Genomic DNA, 23583 nt, shown 5'->3' with positions numbered 1-23583 from the left:
GGAAAACCTATTCTTCCAATGGTCTCCATTCAATCTTAGAGTGATGGGAAATGCAAATGTAGCCTAAGACTACACTAGAAAAAGAAATGTGCTAGCCTTGCATAACTAGAGGAAAGAAACAAATAAGACGTAACTATTAACTGAATTAGGAAATGATTGCTAGGTATTCCTACTCATTTCAGCTATTCAACACATCTGAACAGCATAAAAGGAATTACTATTTTATTTTATGCATTCTTTTTTTCATTTTCGGGAACCTTGACAAATTTATCTGAAATGCTACTGTCCTACAAAAGTAATAGCCATTTTTTAACAAAATGTTTATTAGTAACAATAATGGCAAAAAAAAAAAAGAACTTTGGAAGAAAAATAACTATTCCATTATACTTGACACTTGCTTAGTGGTGTGATGTATGGCACATTTAATAATAACTAATGAGACTTTAATGCCTAACTACAAAAAAGGCATTTTATTGTAGGTGTTCAAGGACAATAGATTATTTTTATTTATAATTATAATAAATTAGTTTTGAATAGAATATATACAACAATCCTATTCAAATGGAATTCATGGACACTTTTAATAGCATGTGATTTATTTCAACCTTCTGTTTACAGGTAAAGTGGTTGCTGATAGCTCCTATATAGCTGGTAGGAAGAGTGAGTCAATTGCAAGTTGTGATAGGTCTAAGGTCATTACAATTTATTTTCTTCTAATTCTTTGCTACTGTAACATCCTAACACTCTGTGTGAAACTAAAAAATATGTTTTGTTGAAGCCACTTATTTTGGTAGTGAAGATGATACTAACATTATAACATATAAACAAAATATGTCTTTATTATAAAAAGGTACAACTGTGATGGAGAGTTCCAGAACTTTGAAAAAATTTATAATAATTTTGCTGAAATTAAACATTTGATGGAATTTAAATTCTTTATTTTTCATAAAAGTTGTCCATAAAAGTAATTTAGCCACTACTCAAGACTAACATGTATTGATAAAAGACTATCGGATTGCAAAGCCAGGGAGATAGATATCTCAGCAGTCCTAATAGTTTATCTGAATTAGCCCCTCTGTGTTGAGACTTAGCAAAATGAAATAAATCTAAGGAGAGAAAAATATTATTCATCGATATGTTTGAAAAATTTTACCAAACAACTAATTTGATAAGCACCGGTACAGGTTAATGTATAGAAACTACAGATATGTCAATGTCTGCTCAGCATTTACAAGCTAGGAGATCCTTTGTGAAAATTCTAAAAGAAGAATGAGAATATTTCTTTTGTAATGGTTAATCTTATGTGCCAACTTTATTAGGCCACAGATGACCAGATATTTGATTAAGTATTAATCTGAGTGTGTCTGTGTTCTGAATGAGATGATATTCAAATTGCTAGACTGAGTAAAGCAGATTGCTGTCCCCAGTGTGAGTGAGCCTCACCTAATCTCTTCACAGTCTGGGGTTGGGGGTGGGGTGGGGCGTGGATTTACTCTTTTGAAGCTATGCTATCAGTCTCCTGTACTCAGTTGGAACTTACACTAGTAGAAGAAGTTGCTCCCGTCCTGAAGCCTTTGTTCTGGGACTAGGACTGCCAATGGTTCCCCTGGGTTTCCAGCTTGCAGATAACAGATTTCTCAGCATTTTATAATCATGTGAACCAACTTCCCATAATAAATCTCTATTTCTCTTTCTGTCTCTCTCTCTATAAATAAATATATATATATGTGTGTGTGCTCAGTTCAGTTCAGTCACTCAGTCGTGTCTGACTCTTTGTGACCCCATGAATTGCAGCACGCCAGGCCTCCCTGTCCATCACCAACTCCCGGCGTTCACTCAGACTCACGTCCATCGAGTCAGTGATGCCATCCAGCCATCTCATCCTCTGTCGTCCCCTTCTCCTCCTGCCCCCAATCGCTACCAGCATCCAGAGTCTTTTCCAATGAGTCAACTCTTTGCATGAGGTGGCCAAAGTACTGGAGTTTCAGCTTTAGCATCATTCCTTCCAAAGAAATCCCAGGGCTGATCTCCTTCAGAATGGACTGGTTGGATCTCCTTGCAGTCCAAGGGTCTCTCAAGAGTCTTCTCCAACACCACAGTTCAAAAGCATCAATTCTTCGGCGGTCACCTTTCGTCACAGTCCAACTCTCACATCCATACGTGACCACAGGAAAAACCATAGCCTTGACTAGACGGACCTTTGTTGGCAAAGTAATGTCTCTGCTTTTGAATATACTATCTAAGTTGGTCATAACTTTCCTTCCAAGGAGTAAGCATCTTTTAATTTCATGGCTGCAGTCACCATCTGCAGTGATTTTGGAGCCCAAAAAATAAAGTCTGACACTGTTTCCACTGTTTCCCCATCTATTTCCCATGATAAATCTGCATTAAAATTAATGGTATGGGTTATGTTTTGTGACTAGATCCTGACTGATACAACTTACTTTTATCTCTTGCAGCCTTTTTAAAATCAATTTTTCTGATCAACTTTCTGCTCTTGCTAAAAGCACATAGCAGTTTAAATTCAGTAAAATACAAATTGTTTTACCAATTTCTTGTAAATGTTAGAATACTTTGGAAAGTGTTAACTCCATTTACCACCTCATCTTTTATATTATTCTTATTATGTGTTGATTTCTATATATTTCAAACCAGATATATACTTTCTTTTGTATAGTCATTAGTCTTTTCTATTTATTCACTTTTTGATACTTTTTTTTTCCTTCCAGAAATTTGGTGTTTCTTATTGAAATCATTTTCCTCTCTCCTAAAAATCTCCTTGTTAGTGTGTGTATATATATATATATATATATATATATATTTTGAAGAATTTTGCTGTAGAGGAATTCTTCTGATTTTGTTTTTATGAAATGGTCTTCATTTACCTCCATGTGGAGTGATATTTTTACAGGGTACAGAGTTCTGGTGGGCTGCTATTTTCTTTCATTGCTTAAGACCAGACTTTCCATTATATTCCTAAGGCCCACAATGTCTTTAGGTTTAGCCCTATTTCTCCAGGCTAAGCCCTGGAATCAGCCCAATTTTTTACCACCTCAGTAGTATTGTACTACTAGTTTTAAAAATGGTTTATTCTTTTTTTTTTTTTTTTTGGTTTATTCATTTTAACTGGATTTTCTGGTCCTTTCTTCAAATGTATCCATTCATGAGCAAAAAACCCAGAGTAAAATCAGTATAAATGTATAAAGCAAAGTGTATACAGCTTGATTTTTTAAACTTTATTTTACAGTCCAAATATCGAAGTTATATTGTGTGGCACTAAATTCATACAAAAGTGAATCAAGAACTCTTGATCATGGAAAACAGGAAACTGGCATATAGGTGAGTGATAAGGACCAGTCATGGGCTTCCCGGGTGGCACAGTGGTAAAGAGTTTGCCTGCCAAGCAGGAGCCTTGGGTTTGATCCCTGAGTTGGGAAGATCCCTGGAGAAGGAAATGGTGACCTACTCCAGTATTCTTGCCTGGGAAAGCTCATGGACAGAGGAGCCTGACAGGCTACAGTTCACAAGGTCACAAAAGAGTCGAACACAACTTAGCAACTAAACAACAACAACAACTGAAAATAAAGAGTTCCCTAGAAAACAGATATTTTGAATTATCTTCATTTCCAGATTTGTTAGGAAAATCTATCAAACCTTTCCCGTAAGAGAGATGCATCCTTTAGGCAAATAACTGTTTTTTGGCAAAAGCTGATGTCAGGGTGTTTGTAGTAAAGAATGCAACCAATTCATGTCCAGCATTCCTTAATACAATTCTCGCCATCCTACCAGGAATCCTTCTCCCCTAAAGAATACCTAACCTCAGTAAATGGTAAACACAGACTTCTAGATGGTCATGTAAAAACTTTTTTAAAAAAGGAAGATATCTTGGAATCCTGACTCTTCTCTTTTTTTTACATTCTATATCAAATGCATAAACTGTGCCAAACTTGGAGACTTTTAGATAATGATAAAGAGGGCTTCCCTGGAGGCTCAGATGGTAAAGAATCTGTCTGCTAAGGCAGGAGACCTGCGTTCAGTCCCTGTGTTGGGAAGATCCCCTGGAGGAGGCAATGGCTACTTTCTCCAGAATTCTTGTCTCCTTGGACAGAGGAGCCTGGCAGGCTACAGTTAATGGGGTCATAAAGAGTCAGACATGACTGAGTGACTAACAGTGAAAGTTACTCCTATCATGTCCTAATGGATGTTGATATTAGAGACTTTTGTAAAATACGATGTAGAGTAAGTAAATTGCCTCTGTAGCTGGAATCTGAATAGGACTCTTTTCTTTCATCTGATATTACTTGATAATGCTTTAAAATAATTATTTTCTTTTCAGAGACATGAAGCAGTAAATTCACTTTGCTAAAGATTATAATGTCCACCTCTTAAGCAGCTTACATATAGGAACTTCTGATTTTTTTAATGAAAAACACATTTATATATGACAGTTCATACAAAAATGCTATGCTGTTCTGAAAATACTTTGATTCTACTACTAAGTCTGAAAAACTCTTGGGATTTCCTAGAGCCATAAAAGTGTTTGGTCTGGAATAAACAATTTATTTATCCACTAAAATATGTGCTTTAATTTCATTATTTCTACTTCATTAAAGCAAGTTTTTAGTCTAGGATGTCTTATAATCATTGTGTATTGTGCTTATCACTAAGGAAAGCAATTTCTCGTTTGCACTTATAATATATTTATTTCATAGGACTGTACACAGTTTAATTGATTTTGCATGGTGTCTAATGTTTCTTAGTTTTGGCAAAGGTAAGTTTTCCAGTGCACTGTATTTTGTTTCAAAGATATTTAATATTTCAAAACAAAATCAACTAGATTTTGGGGATCTTATATATAATACCATATCACATTTTATAACATGCAAAAAGAACATTTGAAAGATGTAATATATTCCTAATGAACTATATAACTACAAGAAAATAAACATGATACAGAAATGATTAAGCCTTGGTTTATCTGGAGGGAAAAAGGGACATGTATTAATTTAACGAGAAATTCATACTTTCTTATAAAGTATGAAAGTGAAAGTGATAGTCACTAGTCATGTCCGACTCTGTGACCCCATGGACTGTAGCCCACCAGACTCCTCTGCCCATGGAATTCCCCAGGCAAGAATACTAGAGTGGGTAGCCATTCCTTTCTCCTGGAGATTTTCCCAACTCAGGGACTGAACCCAGGTCTCCTGTATTGCAGGAAGATTCCTTACCATGTGAGCCACCATATACAGGTCATTAACATAGCACTATACCTTATCCCTGGAGAAGGCGATGGCACCCCACTCCAGTACTCTTGCCTGGCAAATCCCATGGATGGAGGAGCCTGGTGGGTTGCAGTCCATGGGGTCGCTGGGAGTTGGACACGACTGAGCGACTTCACTTTCACTTTTCACTTTCATGCATTGGAGAAGGAAATGGCAACCCACTCCCATGTTCTTGCCTGGAGAATCCCAGGGATGGGGGAGCCTGGTAGGCTGCTGTCTCTGGGGTCGCATAGAGTCGGACACGACTGAAGCGACTCAGCAGCAGCAGCAGCAGCAGCACCTTATCCCCTTATCCCCTATGGCAGTGAAATTATATTCTGTTGACTGTGACCAGGAATACTACAACAAATATGATAATTTTAAAGTTAAGGATTTAACATTTATAGATGACTTCTAAACTTGGATTATTTGCATTCTTCACACTGAAAGTTATTTAATAATACCTAAGAATAAGCTGAGCTTCCCTGACAGCTCAATTGTTAAAAGACTCTGCCTGCAATGCAGGAGACTCCGGTTTGATTCCTGGGTCGGGAAGATCCCTTGGAGAAGGGATAGAGTACCCACTCCAGTATTCCTGGGCTTCCCTTTTGGCTCAGCTGGTAAAGAATCCACCTGCACTGTAAGAGACCTAGGTTCAATCCCTGGGTTGGAAAGATCCCCTGGTGAAGGGAAAGGCTACCCACTCCAGTATTCTGGCCTGGAGAATTCCATGGAGTTGCAAAGAGTCAGACACGACTGAGCAACACTGCATTCACTAAGAATAAACTGAGGAATTCTTTCAAAATATTTGCAAAAGAATAAGATGAAATGTATGGGGGAAAGGTAACATAGATATTTCTATAGATTTCAAATTAATTTAATGGAAGCCACAGAGTTATAAAATTAACAAGCACAAAGGAAAAGAGACAAAATATATAAAATTTAAAAAAAAATTTAAGCTAGTAAAAGACATGAACCTTTGAATTAAAAATCTACACAGAAAATCAGATAAGATTAATACTTATAAAGATTTCCATCTACATTAATCCAAGTAAAATTTGGTGGTGGTTTATTTGCTAAGTCATGTATGACTCTTGTGACCCCATGGACTGTAGCCTGCCAGGCTCTTCTGTTCACAGGATTCTCCAGGCAAGAATTCTGGAGTGGGTAGCCATTATCTTCTTCAGGGGATCTTCCTGACCCAGGAATTGCACCCAGCTCGCCTGTAGAACAGGCAGATTCTTTATCGATCGAGCTACAATTTAGAACCATAAACTTTAGAACCATAAAATTATCCATCAGGAAAAGAAAATAGTATATATATATACAGAGTACAGTTTAGATTATAGGGAACTTTTCATTACTGAGGACTGGAATGAAAAAGTAGGATCAAGAAACACCTGGAGTAACAGGCAAATTTGGCCTGGGAGTACAGAATGAAGCAGCACAAAGGCTAACAGAGTTCTGCAAAGAGAACACACTGGTTATAGCAACACCCTCTTCTGGCAACACAAGAGAAGACTCTACACGTGGACATCAACAGATGGTCAACATCGAAATCAGATTGATTATATCCTTTGCAGCCAAAGATGGAGAAGCTCTATACAGTCAGAAGAAACAAGACTGGGAACTGACTGTAGCTCAGATCATGAGCTCCTTATTGCCAATTCAGACTGAAATTGAAGAAAGTGGGGAAAACACTAAACCATTCAGATATGACCTAAATTGAATCCTTTATGATTATACAGTGGAAGTGAGAAATACATTTAAGGGATTAGATCTGATAGACAGAGTGCCTGGTGAACTATGGACTGAAGTTCGTGACATTGTACAGGAGACAGGGATCAAGACCATCCCCATGGAAAAGAAATGCAAACAAGCAAAATGGCTGTCTGAGGAGGTCTTACAAATAGTTGTGAAAAGAAGGGAAGCAAAAAGCAAAGGAGAAAAGGAAAGATACAAACATCTGAATGCAGAGTTCCAAAGAATAGCAAAGAGAGATAAGAAAGACTTCCTGAGTGATCAATGCAAAGAAATAGAGGAAAACAACAGAATGGGAAAGACTAGAGATTTCTTCAAGAAAATTAGTGATACCAAGGGAACATTTCATGCAAAGATGGGCTCGATAAAGGACAGAAATGGTATGGACCTAACAGAAGCAGAAGATATTAAGAAGAGGTGGCAAGAATACACAGAAGAACTGTACAAAAAAGATCTCCACAACCCAGATAATCATGAAGGTGTGATCACTCCCACTCACGTAGAGCCAGACATCCTGGAATGTGAAGTCAGGTGGGCCTTAGGAAGCATCACTACAAACAAAGCTAGGCCATGGAATTCCAGTTGAGCTATTTCAAATTCTAAAAGATGATGCTGTCAAAGTGCTGCATTCAATATGTCAGCAAATTTGGAAAACTTAGCAGTGGCCACAGGACTGGAAAAAGTTAGTTTTCATTACAATTACAAATAAAGGCAATGCCAAAGAATGCTCAAAATACTGCACAATTGCACTCATCTCACACGCTAGTAAAGTAATGCTTAAAATTCTCCAAACCAGGCTTTAGCAGTACATGAACCATGAACTTCCAGATGTTCAAGCTGGTTTTAGGAAAGGCAGAAGAACCAGAGATCAAATTGACAACATCTGCTGAATCATCAAAAAAGCAAGAGATTTCCAAAAAAAAATCTGTTTCTGCTTTACTGACTATGCCAAAGCCTTTGACTGTGTGGATCACAATAAAGTGTGGAAAATTCTGAAAGAGATGGGAGTACCAGACCACCTGACCTGCCTCTTGAGGAACCTGTATACAGGTCAGGAAGCAGCAGTTAGAACTGGACATGGAACAGCAGACTGGTTCCAAATAGGAAAAGGAGTACATCAAGGCTGTTTATTGTCACCCTGCTTATTTAACTTATATGCATCATGAAAAACGCTGTGCTGGAGGAAGCACAAGCTGGAATCAAGATTGCTGGGAGAAATATCAATAACCTCAGATATGCAGATGAAACCACCCTTATGGCAGAAAGTGAAGAAGAACTAAAGAGCCTCTGATGAAAATGAAAGAAGAGATAAAAAAGTTGGCTTAAAGCTCAATATTCAGAAAACTAATCATGGCATCCGGTCCCATCACTTCATGGCAAATAGATGGGGAAACAGTGGAAACTGGCTGACTTTATTTTGTTGGGCTCCAAAATCACTGCAGATGGTGATTGCAGCCATGAAATTAAAAGATGCTTGCTCTTTGGAAGGAAAGTTATGATCCTAGACAGCATATTAAAAAGCAGAGACATTACTTTGCCAACAAAGGTCTGTCTAGTCAAGGCTATGGTTTTCCCAGTAGTCATGTACATATGTGAGAGTTGGACTATAAAGAAAGCTGAGTGCTGAAGAATTGATGCTTTTGAACTGTGGTGTTGGAGAAGACTCTTGAGAGTCCCTTGGACAGCAAGGAATCCAACCAGTCCATCCTAAAGGAGATCAGTCCTGGGTGTTCATTGGAGGGACTGATGTTGAAGCTGAAACTCCAATACTTTGGCCACCTGATGCCAAGAGCTGACTCACTTGAAAACCCCCTGATGCTGGGAGGGATTGAGGGCAGGAGGAGAAGGGGATGACAGAGGATGAGATGGTTGGATGGCATCACCGAGTCAATGGACATGGGTTTGGGTGGACTCTGGGAGTTGGTGATGGACAGGGAGACCTGGTGTGCTGCGGTTCATGGGGTCACAAAGAGTTGGACATGATTGAGCAATTGAACTGAACTGAACAGTTTAGATAGGCATCAGCCACAGATGCATACTAGAGTATCAAGTGGATATCTTCTAATTTCTAAGGGAAAAAAATTTTGAACCTAGAATTCCAAACTCTGTTAAACTTAGTGTGAAAATAAAACATAAATCTCTCTAGACATAAAAGAAACCAGGGGATTCTGGATTTGCTTCCAAAATATTCTTCCTAAAGGTATTACTCAAGTTTTAGTGAAACAAATGGAGAAACAAAATAGAGCAAAATATCAGTAATAAGTTATGTTCACCAATCCTTGAAATATGGAAACCAAGACAGGTGTGTCAGCTCAGTTCAGTCACTCAGTCACGTCCGACCCTTTGCAACTGCATGGACTGCAGCACCCCAGGCTTCCCTGTCTATCACCAACTCCCATAACTTGCTCAAACTCATGTCCATTGAGTCGGTGATGTCACCCAACCATCTCATCATCTGTCGTCCCTTCCCCTACTGCCTTCATCTTTCTCAGCATCAGTGTCTTTTCCTGTGAATCAGTTCTTCGTATCTGGTGGCCAAAGTATTGGAGTTTCAGCTTTGGCATCAGTCTTCCCAATGCATATTCAGGAATGATCTCCTTTAGGATGGACTGGTTGGATCTCCTTGCAGTCCAAGGGACTCTCAAGACTCTTTTCCAACATCACAGTTCAAAGGCAGGTGTGTAGAGGAAAGTAAATTCTAAGGATCACAAATGCTAGAAATATGGAAACCAAGGCATGTGTGTAGAGGAAAATAAGTTCAAGGGATGTGATTCAATTGTAGCTGTGGATATGAAATACAGATTGGGAATATTGAGGATGATGGTGGCTCAGACGGTAAAGAATCTGCCTGCAATGGAGACCCAGTTTCGATCCCTGGGTTGGGGGAGATCCCCTGGAGAAGGGAATGGCTACCCACTCTAGTATTCTTGCCTAGAGAATCCCTTGGACAGAGGAGCCTGGTGGGCTACAGTCCATGGAGTCCCACAGAGTCAGACATGACTGAGTGACTAACACTTTCACTTCACCCTAGACTAAGGGAGAAATGTTGAAAGGCATTCTTGGGGTTCTATATTGCCCAGGTCAGGGTATAGCTAGGTGACATATGGAGTAAAAGCCAGAAGCAGAATTTTTAGCCAAGAATTCACATTTGTATGTGGCCACCATTGTTAGGCCATCCTTGAATCTCAAGTATGGTAATGGGTAGAAAAATAGGAAACACGATGAGAGGAGAAAAAAGGTGAATCCCAGTGATAATTCTCTAGAAATTGAGATTAACACTAAATTCTAGTTTCTTTTCTCAATCTCAATGCTAATTCTTCAATTTACTTTCTTATATCATCTTTCTCTATCTACTGCAATATATTCTTCCTCCCTTAATACTTCTCCATGAGTATCCAACATGTGATCTTCCAGAAACACAAGTCCAAATATCATATTCCTCAGCATGACATATGTATTTTCTTTTTCTTTAACCCAGTCACATTTCATTTAGAATTAAGTTCAAACTCCATATAATGAACTAAATGACTTCTGATATCTTTTTTTGATCTCTCTTACCCACTTCACCTCCTGGTATAGCCCCTCATTCCTTTATTTTTCCAGTCAAATATCCTGCCTTGCCTGTAATTCCCTAAGTGTCCTCTACTCTCCCATGCCCATTCCTTCAACCACCACTTTTCTTACAGGGGAACTGAGACAAACTTTGGAAGAGTGTTAAATGTTAGGGTTTGGGTCTTCAGGAGCCAAATTTCTTTAGACAAGGTGAGTAGTATGAGGAAAGCAAATTATTGAATAATTTACATACCTCAGCCAGAAGTGAGATTGAGGAAGAGGCCACAGACAAGAAGAGTATAGCAGCAGGAACCACCTGAAATACATAAGTAAGGCATAATTTGATGACTATAAAAATGAGTTGGTTTCTGTAAATCAGCATTTTGAGCCAATGGGTGTATAGGTGAGCCTCATTTAAAGGGTTGGAGGGAGTGTGGTTATTTACTCAACTTTCTGAATTTTGCTCCCTGCAAATAGTCTTTCTCTGCATATACCTACCTATTGCTTTCTTAATGCTTAATTATTGCTAGAACTTCCTGGATATTCTGTCCAAGGATATTAAATATTACTTTTGCTCCAGTCATGTTTAATTCATTCATATAGTACAGTATTTATTGTATGGCATTATAGGTACAGATTTTCTTTCATAACTTTTCACATGGATTGAGAATGCTCTAATTGCAAAAACTCTATCTTCTTCATTTCTGTATCCCAAGCACTAATTCAATGCCTAGAATATCCTAGAAAATCAGCAACAGTTAATTAAATATTGAATTAATGGAATCGATAGAACTCTCACTTATCCAAAAGTATTATCATTTGCAAAATTTATTAGATACAATTTAAAATATTATCTTTATGAGTTATCTTTCCCTTTTAATTTAAAACTTACTTAATATAGAATTATTACATTATTTTAACATTTTGTTTGCACCAGATTCAAAGATATGCAATTTTATTTGATTCATTATTGGGTAAAATTTTCCTCAGCAATAGAGGAAATTGGGCTGTATTCTCTCCAAATAAAGGCTGATTCTTGCATAAAGTTGCTGAGCCAAATTATGCCCATGAAGGTTTCTGACACTGGATAGGTATGTATGGTGGCAGAAAATAATTCATCCCCAAATATCTTCCTTATAACCCCTACATTGATTCTAGATGCTCTAATAATAACAAAAATAAAACTGCTAGCTCTCAAAATATAAAAATTATAAACTTTTTTTATAGACCAAAGTGAAAATTTCAGCAGGACCTTCTAAAATTATAGTTAATGGTAAATACTATTACTATACTTGAAATAATAACTTATCCTTTATTTTGTTTTTATTTCTTTAGCTACTATATTACTTATGGCAAAAAAATGTAATTTTATAAAAGTTGTACAAACAAAACTAGCATACTATATGCATGGCTTAAACTTCATGATTGCAGAATATCCCCAAATATACCATATGAAATTTCTTTGGAAATAGTAGATGACAGAATGACCAGTTAATTTTTACATCTTGCTTGGAAAAACTATTTTGAACAATGTCATCAGTAGTAACTTATAATGTTACTCTAAGTAAATGAATTATAATTAGTTTGTATACTGACCTTCCTACAAACTTGCTAAATTTATATTTTTGGTAGTTGCAGATGCTGTGTTTCTGTGTGATTCAGAGGAAAGTTTACACAGATCCTTTTAAGGTTTCCTGCATAAAAGATCATGTCATCCTTGAATAAAAACAGCATTACTTCCTTTACAATCTAGATGCATTTTTTAATTTCTTTTTCTTGACTCATTGTGCTGACTAGAAATCCTGGCACAATGTTGATTAAAATGGTGAGAGGGTACCTCCAAGCTTTGTTCCTTCCCAGTGTCAAGGGGAAAACATTAGCTCATTTACCATCATCAAATATTATATTACCTTAACTTTTTAATAGATGCCCTTTATAAGGCTGAGAAAATTCTATTCTGTTTCTAGTTTTCTGTGAGTTTATCATAAATGGGTCCAGAATTCTGTTGAATATTTTCTACATTTATTGAAATGTATACGGGGTTTTGCTCTTTATTCTGTCAATATGGCGGTATTACACACATTGTTCCCTGGAGAAGGAAATGGCAACCCACTCCAGTACTCTTGCCTGGAGAATTCCATGGATGGAGGAACCTGGTGGGCTGTGGTCATGGGGTCGCAAAGAGTCAGACACAATTGAGCGACTAACACACACACAACACACATATACATTGTTATTTTGGATCTTAAATGGGCCTGTGTAACTGGGAGAAATATCACTTGATCATTGTGGTTTATAATCCTTTTTCTGTGTTGCTGAATTTTTGCTAATGGTTTGTTGAGAATTTTTGCATCTATACTAATCAACAATCTATATAGTTTTATTTTCTCATAACATGTTAGTCTGACTTTTATTATCAAGGTAATGCTGACCTCATAGAATGAGTTTGGATGTATTCTTTCTCTCTTTTCTGGAAGAATTTGGAAAGAATTGGTACTATTTTCTTTCTTTCTTTTTTTTTTTTTGTGTAGACTTCATTAGGTAAATATCTGGGCCTAGGTTTTACTTTGTGGGACAGTTTTAAATTCAATTTCCTTATGTGATGTTTCTTATAGATTTGCAAGATGATAAGAAGTTTTGTGTCGGAATACAAATCAATTCACTGCTTCCTTCTTTGAGAAAGTTTTGCTATATTTTAAGTCAGCTGAACTAAACTGTGCTTAATGAAGTAACTGGTTTACAATCTGGTGCATGCTCCTTGTCATCACTGACAAAAACAAATACTTCATGGATAAGTGCCTGACCATGGATTACATTTTGAACAGTAATAATATGTAGCATGAAGATTAATCAAGACACTGGCAATAAATCAATAACATGAACTGTACAAACCAGTAAAGGAAGGATTTATTATGTTATGCTGGGCTGTATCATCCATTTTCTTAGTACATTAAGGCTGCTGCAATACAAATACCATAGACTTGCAACAAATACCATAGACTTTGCAGGAGGCTTGCAAACAATAGAAAATTATTCCTCACAGTTTTAGAGGCTGCAAAGTCCAACATCAACATTCTGACAGATTGAGTATCTGGTGAGGCCCTACTTTCTGGTTCATAAATGGTCACCTTATTGCTATAATTGCACATAGTAGAAGGGAAAATAGAGTATTATGGGGTCTTTTTATAGGGCATGGACCACCTTCATAAGGGCTCCAGCTTCATGACCTAATCATCTCCCCAAGGCTCCACATGCACATATCATTGCTTTGGGCATTAAAATTTAGCATATGAATTCTGTGGGGACACAAACAGTCAGTCTACAGTGATCATGGAACTGGAAGATAGGGATTAGCCAGGTCTAAGTTTGAGTGAACTCCGGGAGATGGTGATGGACAGGGAGGCCTGGCGTGCTGTGATTCATGGGGTCACAAAGAGTCAGATATGACTGAACTGTCATAGTCAGATATGAACTGAAGGTAGGGTCTGGAGTAATGAACTGAAAAGTCCTATTAAGGATTCAGAAAATACACTCACTCTCTTTGTTCTAATCAACTTGCTCAGCTCCTTTCACATGGTACCTCAAAGTAGTAACTTATGTATTTTGAGTTCAGTCCAGCGTGGACAGATGTCTATTTGTCCCTATGTTGATCACTTCTTATAAATGGCTTTATCATATAGTACAAACACGTTTAGGGGCTCCAATATTGAGGATGCAAAAAGCATGGCAGCAGAGAAGGTGGTCTGGCAAACACTGCTAAAGTATGTCCTATTTCTACTCTGATATGATTGCTCTTAAAAATTACTTTTTGGGTGAGTTTGAAAAGCTTGTGGCAGACTACTTTGAAAGTAAATCTTACAGGTAAAATTCACCTTTCCCAGACAGTCACATTTAGTTTTATTTGAACTTGTCATTTGAACCCATTGTGGAGCCTTGCATCAAAAGTAACCTTATTTACTGTCACCTGATAGTATCAATAATTAGTTTGATATTTTGTGTTGATCATAAATTATCTGCAGAACTTACTAAAGAAGATTCTCAAAACATATGAATGGTGGAGAAATGTACAAACTCCTAAGTATATAATTTAACAACCTATGTTTATTCAGATATATGTATTCTTCATTAACACTTGTCATTCATTATATTCATGAATTCCATGTTGCAAACAGTAGATGTGAATAAAGTGTTTAATTAACAGAAGATTGGTTAAAAAATATACATATGTAATTACATAGACATGTGTATACTCAGCTGGTAAAGAATCCGCCTGCAATGCGGGAGACTGGGTTTGATCCCAGGGTTGGGAAGATCCCCTGGAGAAGGGAAAGGCTACTCACTTAAGTATTCTGGCCTGGAGAATTCCACGGACTGTATAGTCCATGGGGTCACAAAGAGTCAGACACGACTAAGTGACTTTCACTTCACTTCATACAAGTATACAAATATGCACACATATATGTGTGAATATATAATATATATGTCACCTCATTAGCATAAAAAGATACTCCCATCACTGAGGACATTTCAGAGGCTTTAGGGGGTGTCTACTAGAAACTGGAGACAATGGCGAAATATATTTTTCATATACCGCAGAAGTCCATTGTAAATCTTATCCTTGTTCGTCTCTAGGGGAGTTGTATTTTTTCTTTGGCTTCTTTCAAGAATTTCTTTCTCTTTGGTTTTATTTAGTTTGAATATGCTATTCTACATATGAACTTTTTGGTCTTTATACTGCTTGCTGTTCTCTGAACTTTCTATATCTGTGGCTTGTTGTCTCTCAATTTTAAAACATTCTTGGCATAACTTTATCAAATAATTCAACTTCTTTGTTATATTTTGTTTTTCCTTCTAGTAGTATAATTACACATATGGTACACCTTCTGAAGTCTCACAGTGTCTGGATACCTACTTTTTTAAAAATTATTTTTCTGTTTTAATTTCAGTTTGGGAAACTTCTATTGTCTTACTTTCAAGTTTACATGACTGAGTAGAAAAAAAGTTAGTTCACTATAACAGCTCTGTTTATGTCCATTTTACTATGAGGAAAAAACATAATACACTACTGATTTACTCCAGATATTCATGGATTCAAAGAATTAAATACATACAAATTTTGCATATGTTGTCAGTGAGCAACATAGTTTTATTAGTATTGAGTAAAAAAAAAAAAAAAGCTATGGTATGGAAATAAAATAATACAATATCTATCTGATATTTTTATCTCAATAAGCTAAAATTGACATACATATAAAATAATGAACACACACAAATACACATACATACACAAATTTCTTAACTAGATTTATCCAGAGGGAAAGAAGAGCAGATTTCCAAATTGGGAACCTAGAGAGTTTAGATCCTTACGTAGTGAATTTATGGCCTAGAGTTCCTTTATTTCTGTTTAAGAATTTTTGGATTAATTCAAATTTTAAAAGATTAGAATAAAAGAAGAGTTTGTTTACTTATGACAAAGCGGCAAAGTTCAATTTTTCTAAGGACAAAAAGGGCAACTAAGAGGAAAGTATTTTCAGATTCTGAACAATTAGCAGTTTAAGCAAAATCTGTCAAAACCAGATGTTGTTTTGACAATCCATCCTAAACAGATTTGTTTTGTATTCCTATATCTGGTTTCAAAATAATGGTTACATTGAAACAGAGTAGTCTTCTGTGAAGGGTAGACTCTGTTGTGGTTTGAAAAAAAGGGAGAGAGATGAAATAGTTTTATTCTATTTTCAAAGAACTGAATTAAATTCACGTATTATTAATATCTAACAATTATTTTGGTTACTTCAAAAGACATAAAATACATTTAAAAAATCCATTTCTAAAAGATTTTTAGAGGGCAGTTCTTTATTATTATTGAAAAACATCTACTATTTTAGTTATATGTTTAAAAAGTTTGAACCCTTTCAACTTCTTCAAAATAAATTCTAGTTTGTACCAATTATGTTACATAACAAAGCATAAGCAAATCATCTGAACAATGTAAAAATTCTGTTAGTAACAAAGCAGGCACCTAACCAGTTATTTTTATTGATGTACAAAATTACCTAGAAGGAAACAAACACCAGAATATTGGCCAGGTTTGTTGAGAATTAATTTTGAAATTGAAGAAAGCCAAAGTAGAGACGGCAGTGTGGCTAAGAAATGATCGAGCAATCTACTATTAGAAGATCAAGGCAGGGAAGTGTTGGAAGTGACAGTGTTCCTTGGAGTGGCAGAGCAGGCTAACTTAACAAGGGACTTTACACCTCAAGGGAAAGGCAATGAGTGCAATTCTGCTGAGCAGGTTGATAATTAAACTTAACAGCAAGTCACAAATACAGTTCTCTTTTTCCCAGGCTATAGACAGAGAAATGATGACTAAGAGGCTTACAACCTGAATGGTGCTAAAACAAATCAAATTTTATAGAACAATATTCAAAGAGAATTTTGAAGATGTGTATCTTTTTGTACATGCTCAATGCACAGCATTTAAAACTATTATTTGGTTTATTGAAAAAGAAAATGATAGTTTAGTAACAATGTTCGAAAAACTGTATCTGTGTTTATTAGAGTATTTTTCCAAATGATATTTCTATATGATCAATTTTAGCCATTTAAGTTATCCTGTAAGTTAGCCTGAATCATTTTAATGAACATTTCCTCATTACGAAACCAGGTTGGTGCTACTGTCTTCTGTGAAATTTGCTTAGTTTTATCAGTCTTCCAAGTATAGCTTTTACCTTTTGTTGGACTCATTTTTCAATACTTATTACACAAAATTACAGCCATTTGAAGAGTTCTGGAATATGTATTCAAATAAATAAGCACTTATCTAAATATCTTTCAAAGTATTTTATGAAGTAAACAGTGATATAACTGGTGATCATTCTAATTCTTGTGATATTTAAGAATTTTCACGTATTTGCCAACTTAGCATGGTTGAATCTATGCTTGCTTGTCAAGATCTGGAATAGATACTGTAGATTTACAATAGAATGATGAATATCTTCAAATATCTAGACAGCAAACTGTGGCATTTGCTTATTTTCACGGTGTAAACCCACTCACTATGGACAATTTTAAGCTATCCATGAGTCATCACTGAACAGAGTTGGGAAAGACATACACACAGTTGAACACTATTCATTATACATTATTTCCAGCTTATAGACATTATAGACAAAAATAAATTTGAGTATATATAATAGCTAAATGTACTAAAACCATTAGAAAGTGATGAGTTTTGAGTATTACTATAATTTTAGCACAATTTATTTAATTGTAAATTTATGTAATTTATTTTTTTTATAATGGCTATGTTTAAAAAGCGGAGAAGGCAATGGCACCCCACTCCAGTACTCTTGCCTGGAAAATCCCATGGGCAGAGGAGCCTGGTAGGCTGCAGTCCATGGGGTCGCTAAGAGTCGGACATGACGACTGACTTTCACTTTCACTTTCACTTTTCACTTTCATGCATTGGAGAAGGAAATGGCAACCCACTCCAGTGTTCTTGCCTGGAGAATCCCAGGGACAGGGGAGCCTGGTGGGCTGCCATCTGTGGGGTCGCACAGAGTCGGACACAACTGAAGCGACTTTGCAGCAGCAGCAGCAGCAGCATGTTTAAAAAGTTGTTCACAGAATGCCTAAAAATTTGACAATTAGCTCTTACAAGCTGGTAGGAGCTGGCTCCAGCATACCGTCAGCTATGTCCATTAATCTGGAAGCTTCCTTGTCCTTCCTTCCTTTCTGTATTGTATTCACATTGTGATTAGTTGGAATTTGCCTAAAATACCCTCTCAAATTATCAGCTGCCCAATAATGCCCTCTTCTATTTTGCTATTTCCAGAATTCATAATTGATTTTAAGAATTATTGAGCAAACCAGAATGCACTAATAATGTATGAAGCCGGCACAGTCACACATGTCAACAAGTTAGAGCTGCTAGATGATTGACTGAGACAGCTGCTTCTCCTGAATAATCGGCTCATTGGATATTGATATTTTGCCAATAGACGGTTTAAAAGGTATGTCTTGGAGCCACTGTTTGGGTAAATAGACAACTCATTATGTGCATATAAGTAAGTGGAACGACTTGAACAAAAATAAACAAAAATAGTTTATAGTTGAGTCAATCATCAATAGAGAAATGAGATCTGTCCTCATGCCATAGCTTATTGACTAATCAATTTGCTTTTTGGAATCCTCTGAGAGATAAAAACACTCACAGTAGTTTGGCTAATAACCCGCTGCTTCAGCTAAATAACAGTGTCAGAATCTATGAGTTATAATGTAACATTAAAGAGTATAATGACAGTTATTCTCCAGAGGATGTTTCGAAATCACAGTGAAGTAACAAGCAATTTGTTGAAGATCCTTCCCCGCCAGTTGCCAAAGCATTAGCATTCCATCTGCCAGACGGTGGGATTAGCATTTTCCCAGTGAAGTTGTTAATGGTAACTTTCAAAAGACTAAATCAGTGCTTTGTAAAATCTCCAGGAAGTCATGTTGAAGACTGTATTATTTCTTTAGGTATATATTATGTTAGCCTTTTTTCTTATTGCTTATTTATTTACACTCACTTGTTTTAGTACCTACTAGATGATGAATGGCAGCCCCACTGGACACTTGAACTTTTTTTTTTTCCACATAAGGGATTGAAAACAATGCTATACTTACTCCTGTTACAAATAGCCCAAGAGAACTGATACCATATTCAGTTCAGTTCAGGCGCTCAGTTGTGTCCAACTCTTTGAGACCCCATGAATCACAGCACGCCAGGCCTCCGTGTCCATCACCAACTCCCGGAGTTTACTCAAACTCATGTCCATCGAGTCGGTGATGCCATCCAGCCATCTCATCCTCTGTCGTCCACTTCTCCTCCTGCCCCTGATCCTTCCCAGCATCAGAGTCTTTTCCAGTGAGGCAACTCTTCGCATGAGGTGACCAAAGTACTGGAGTTTCAGCTTTAATATCAGTTCTTCCAATGAACACCCAGGACTGATCTCCTTTAGAATGGACTGGTTGGATTTCCTTGCAGTCCAAGGGACTCTCAAGAGTCTTCTCCAACACCACAGTTCAAAAGTATCAATTCTTCGGTGCTCAGCTGTCTTCACAGTCCAACTCTCACATTCAAGTTTTAGCAAAAGCTTTATCTAAACTGAAGCAATTTGAAGAATAGAGGCTGCATTGTGCAGGACTGATACTGGAGTCAGTTGCCATTTCCTTGTCCAAGGGATCTTCCCGACCCAGGGATGGAACCAGCATCTCTTGTGAATCTTGCATTAGTAGGTGTATTCTTCACCACTGCTGCTGCTGCTGCTGCTAAGTCACTTCAGTCGTGTCCGACTCTGTGCGACCCCATAGACAGCAGCCCACCAGGCTCCCCCGTCCCTGGGATTCTCCAGGCAAGAACACTGGAGTGGGTTGCCATTTCTTTCTACAATGCATGAAAGTGAAAAGTGAAAATGAAGTCGCGCAGTCGTGTCCGACTCTGCGACCCCATGGACTCCAGCCCACCAGGCTCCTCTGTCCATGGGATTTTCCAGGCAAGAGTACTGGAGTGGGGTCTTCAACACTGTGCCACCTGCAAACTATAAGGTGTCTTCTTATTAGAGAGCACTTCACTAATATTTCAAATATAAATTTCATGTTATTTAAAATTCTAAAGATATCTAATATTCTAATTTTATGTTCTTAAATAAATTTATCTTCTGTCTTTATCTGTATTTTTTGTCTTTATCTGTATTTTATGCTATTAATAGAATAATCTTTCTGTACTTAGCACAATATACATGTTCACATACTATTTGAGAACATTATAAATGATAAATAAAATTATTAGTCAGAAAAATGATTACTAATAATGGAAAGAAGATATAAAGCATTTTTTGTTTAGCTACTAAATTTTAATGCTCATGATACATAAGATTTATTTCATGGCTTGAGGAAAACAACTCCTAACTGTTCTCTTCATTTCCATTCTTTACATTTTTCTCTTAGAAATCAATGAATTAGAAAGATGACTAAGATGTAATCTCTAAAATATTCATTTATTCATAATATCCAGCATTTCACATGTTTTCTTTCCTTTGATTTATAGGATTTGTGTTTAATTAGAATTCATCTGTCTCAATCTGAAGTAATGGTTACAGATGAATCAAATATTATTAGCAAAGACTGTAATCCAGGTAAGTGAAGGAGCTCATTGAAGAATTTTGCTCACATCTGGTTGTAGTAGACTGAAGGTGTGTGCTCAGTCACTCAATCGTGTTGGCTGTGCAGACCCATGGACTGCAGGCCACCAGGCTCCTCTGCCCATAGAATTTTGCAAGCAAGAACACTGGAATGGGGTGGCGTTTCCTACTCCAGGGCATCTTTCTGACCCAGGGATCGAATCTGCGTCTCTTGTGTCTCCTGCTTTGGCAGGCAAATTCTTTACCACTAGCACCACCTGGAATGCCTTGTAGAATGAATGGTTGCCCCTAAATATTTCCATATCTTTGCCACATAAGGAAGCAATACCAAGGAGATAGGCAGCCCTCACAGGCACGGGAACAGGCTGTCACCTAGAGTCTCAAAGACAAACTAACCCACTGACTCCTGGACATTAGACTATGAGATTGATTTTCGATTCTGACTTCCAGAGTGATAGATTAAGTCTGCTTGCTTTTTAGCCACGAAGTTTGTATTATAAATTGATAGTAATTTGTTAAAGTGGCTATAAGAAATAAATGCACTGGTATACAGTCAGATATCTATACTGTTATTGGGAGAGGCTGGCTCAGTTCCTTTCCTACTGCAATGGCTTACTTAATGCCATGCCATATTTACTGCTCACATGTTCAAGAGGATGAGAAAGTCAAAGGTGATATGTGCTTTTGCGACATTTGAGAATATCAGTGGTCAGATGGTAGTGAATAAGGGGCTAGGGAGAGGCAGGGGGTTGGAGAAGAAAATCAGGAGCAGCAAAAGCTAATAGTAAACTATGCTTTTCTTTCTGAATGGGATTTCCTACTGAAGTTCTACTGCCTTTTAGTCTACAAAGAATCATTGTCTTCCTGATGAAACCGACGCTATTTTCTGCTAAAAGTTTCTTTCCCTCTTTCTCTCTCACACTCTCTTTCTTTCTCTCACACACACACTCCCTCACACACACACACACACACACTCCTCAGGTCTAATTTCAGAACCAGCTGAGGCTTTTGTATCTAATTTTACAAATGGATATTAAATATCTTGATCATTCTTTGGGCCCCCTATAACATACTAGACATAATAGGTGGCAACAAATGTGCCCACACTTAGAATAACATCTTGCAAATATTGAAAGTGTAGATTCTGAACTCATATACAGCATTCTTCCCTCTATTTCTTGCTGGTCTCTGGCCCTACAAAAATGTCAAAAACTCACAATTCCCAATGCCATTGATGATGTTCTTTAACCATCTGCAATGCCAAAATTTGATGGTTGTGTAACATCATGTGTTCAGAAGAAGCACAGCACCTTATAAGCTTCTTTTTATTGTGGAGGTGACATGTTCCACACCTAGGAATAGTGGATGAAATGTAAAGTTGTCAGATTTGAGTCCGGCCTGGAGTAGAAAAGGGCTCAGCAGTAGGTCAAAGCACCTACACACGAAGTCCTGATGCTAGGGCCATACAATCTGCCACACCTAAGCTGTTGGATATGTCAGTGGTGGGAAAAGATGCTGAGTATTTTGATAGAAAAACCTCAGTGGGAGAATTACAATGCAGACTCCTGGGGTTTACAGCAAGATTATGCCAATCATTACAGTAAGGAATTTTATTCTCTGAAAAACAGCTCCTGGCCTGTTAGTAGGTCTTAGTAGAGACAAAATACTAGACTGTGTATCCAGAAATGCCCTTTGTGAGGTGCATTTGGTTTTATTCTAAGCCAAAATAGATATCATATTGAAAAGCAGAGATATTACTTTGCCAGCAAAGGTCCGTCTAGTCAAGGCTATGGTTTTTCAGTGGTCATGTATGGATGTGAGAGTTGGACTGTAAAGAAAGCTGAGTGCCAAAGAATTGATGCTTTTGAACTGTGGTGTTGGAGAAGACTCTTTTGAGAGTCCTTTGGACTGCAAGGAGATCCAACCAGTCCATTCTGAAGGAGATCAGCCCTGGGATTTCTTTGGAAGGAATGATGTTAAAGCTGAAACTCCAGTCCTTTGGCCACCTCATGCGAAGAGTTGATTCATTGGAAAAGACTCTGATGCTGGGAGGGATTGGGGGCAGGAGGAGAAGGGGACGACAGAGGATGAGATGGCTGGATGGCATCACTGACTTGATGGACATGAGTTTGAGTGAACTCTGGGAGTTGGTGTTGGACAGGGAGGCCTGGTGTGCTGTGATTCATGGGTTCGCAAAGAGTCAGACATGATTGAGCGACTGAACTGAACTGAACTGAATAGCAGGGTATGTGAGTAGGACCAGAAGACACAAATAAACTACATGAGCAGGTGAACAGAATTCCCATATCATGCATTCCTATAGTGGCACAGTCTTTCCTTTTCTTCTTATCTATAGTCTAAGGTGAAAGTGAAAGGGTTAGTTGCTCAGTTGCTCTTTGTGACTCCATGGACTGTAGCCCACCAGGCTCCTCTGTATATGGGATTTCCCAGGCAAGAACACTGGAATGTGTTGCCATTCCCTTCTCTGGGGAATCTTCATGAGGCAGGGATCAAACTTAGGTCTCCTGTATCACATGCAGATTCTTTACCATCTGAGCTACCAGGGCAACCAGCTAAAGGAGAATGAAGAAGTACAAACTTGGTTCACATATATGTTTTCTTGCATTCATACAGGCCAAAAATGGATAGCAGCTGTAGTATAGTCACATGGGTGACCTTGTGGGACAACGGACAGAGTTGTATTATATCTGGTCATCCACTTAATGTAGAAGAAGTGATTTGAGGTGAAAGTATATATAAATTTCTGGGCAGTCATCAACAGCCTGGGTCTTTTGTGAGTGGTCTGGAAGAAAAGGGAATAGAAAATT

General features: G+C 37.4%; 1 long non-coding RNA gene across 1 annotated transcript in view; it reads right to left on the bottom strand.

The window, feature by feature from the left end:
* The window catches only part of LOC138990428 (uncharacterized), a 92656-nt gene that overhangs the window by 25215 nt on the left and 43858 nt on the right, over positions 1-23583 (bottom strand). Inside the window, exon 2 of the long non-coding RNA XR_011466529.1 lies at positions 10828-10890. This is a non-coding gene — a long non-coding RNA (uncharacterized lncRNA). The remainder of the gene's footprint in view (positions 1-10827; positions 10891-23583) is intronic.

The sequence above is a fragment of the Bos mutus genome, chromosome 2, assembly GCF_027580195.1.
Source record: "Bos mutus isolate GX-2022 chromosome 2, NWIPB_WYAK_1.1, whole genome shotgun sequence".
In the NCBI taxonomy this organism is placed as follows: Eukaryota; Metazoa; Chordata; class Mammalia; order Artiodactyla; family Bovidae; genus Bos; species Bos mutus.
Note: the sequence above shows the minus strand (reverse complement) of the source record. Positions and strands in the feature narration are given on the sequence as shown.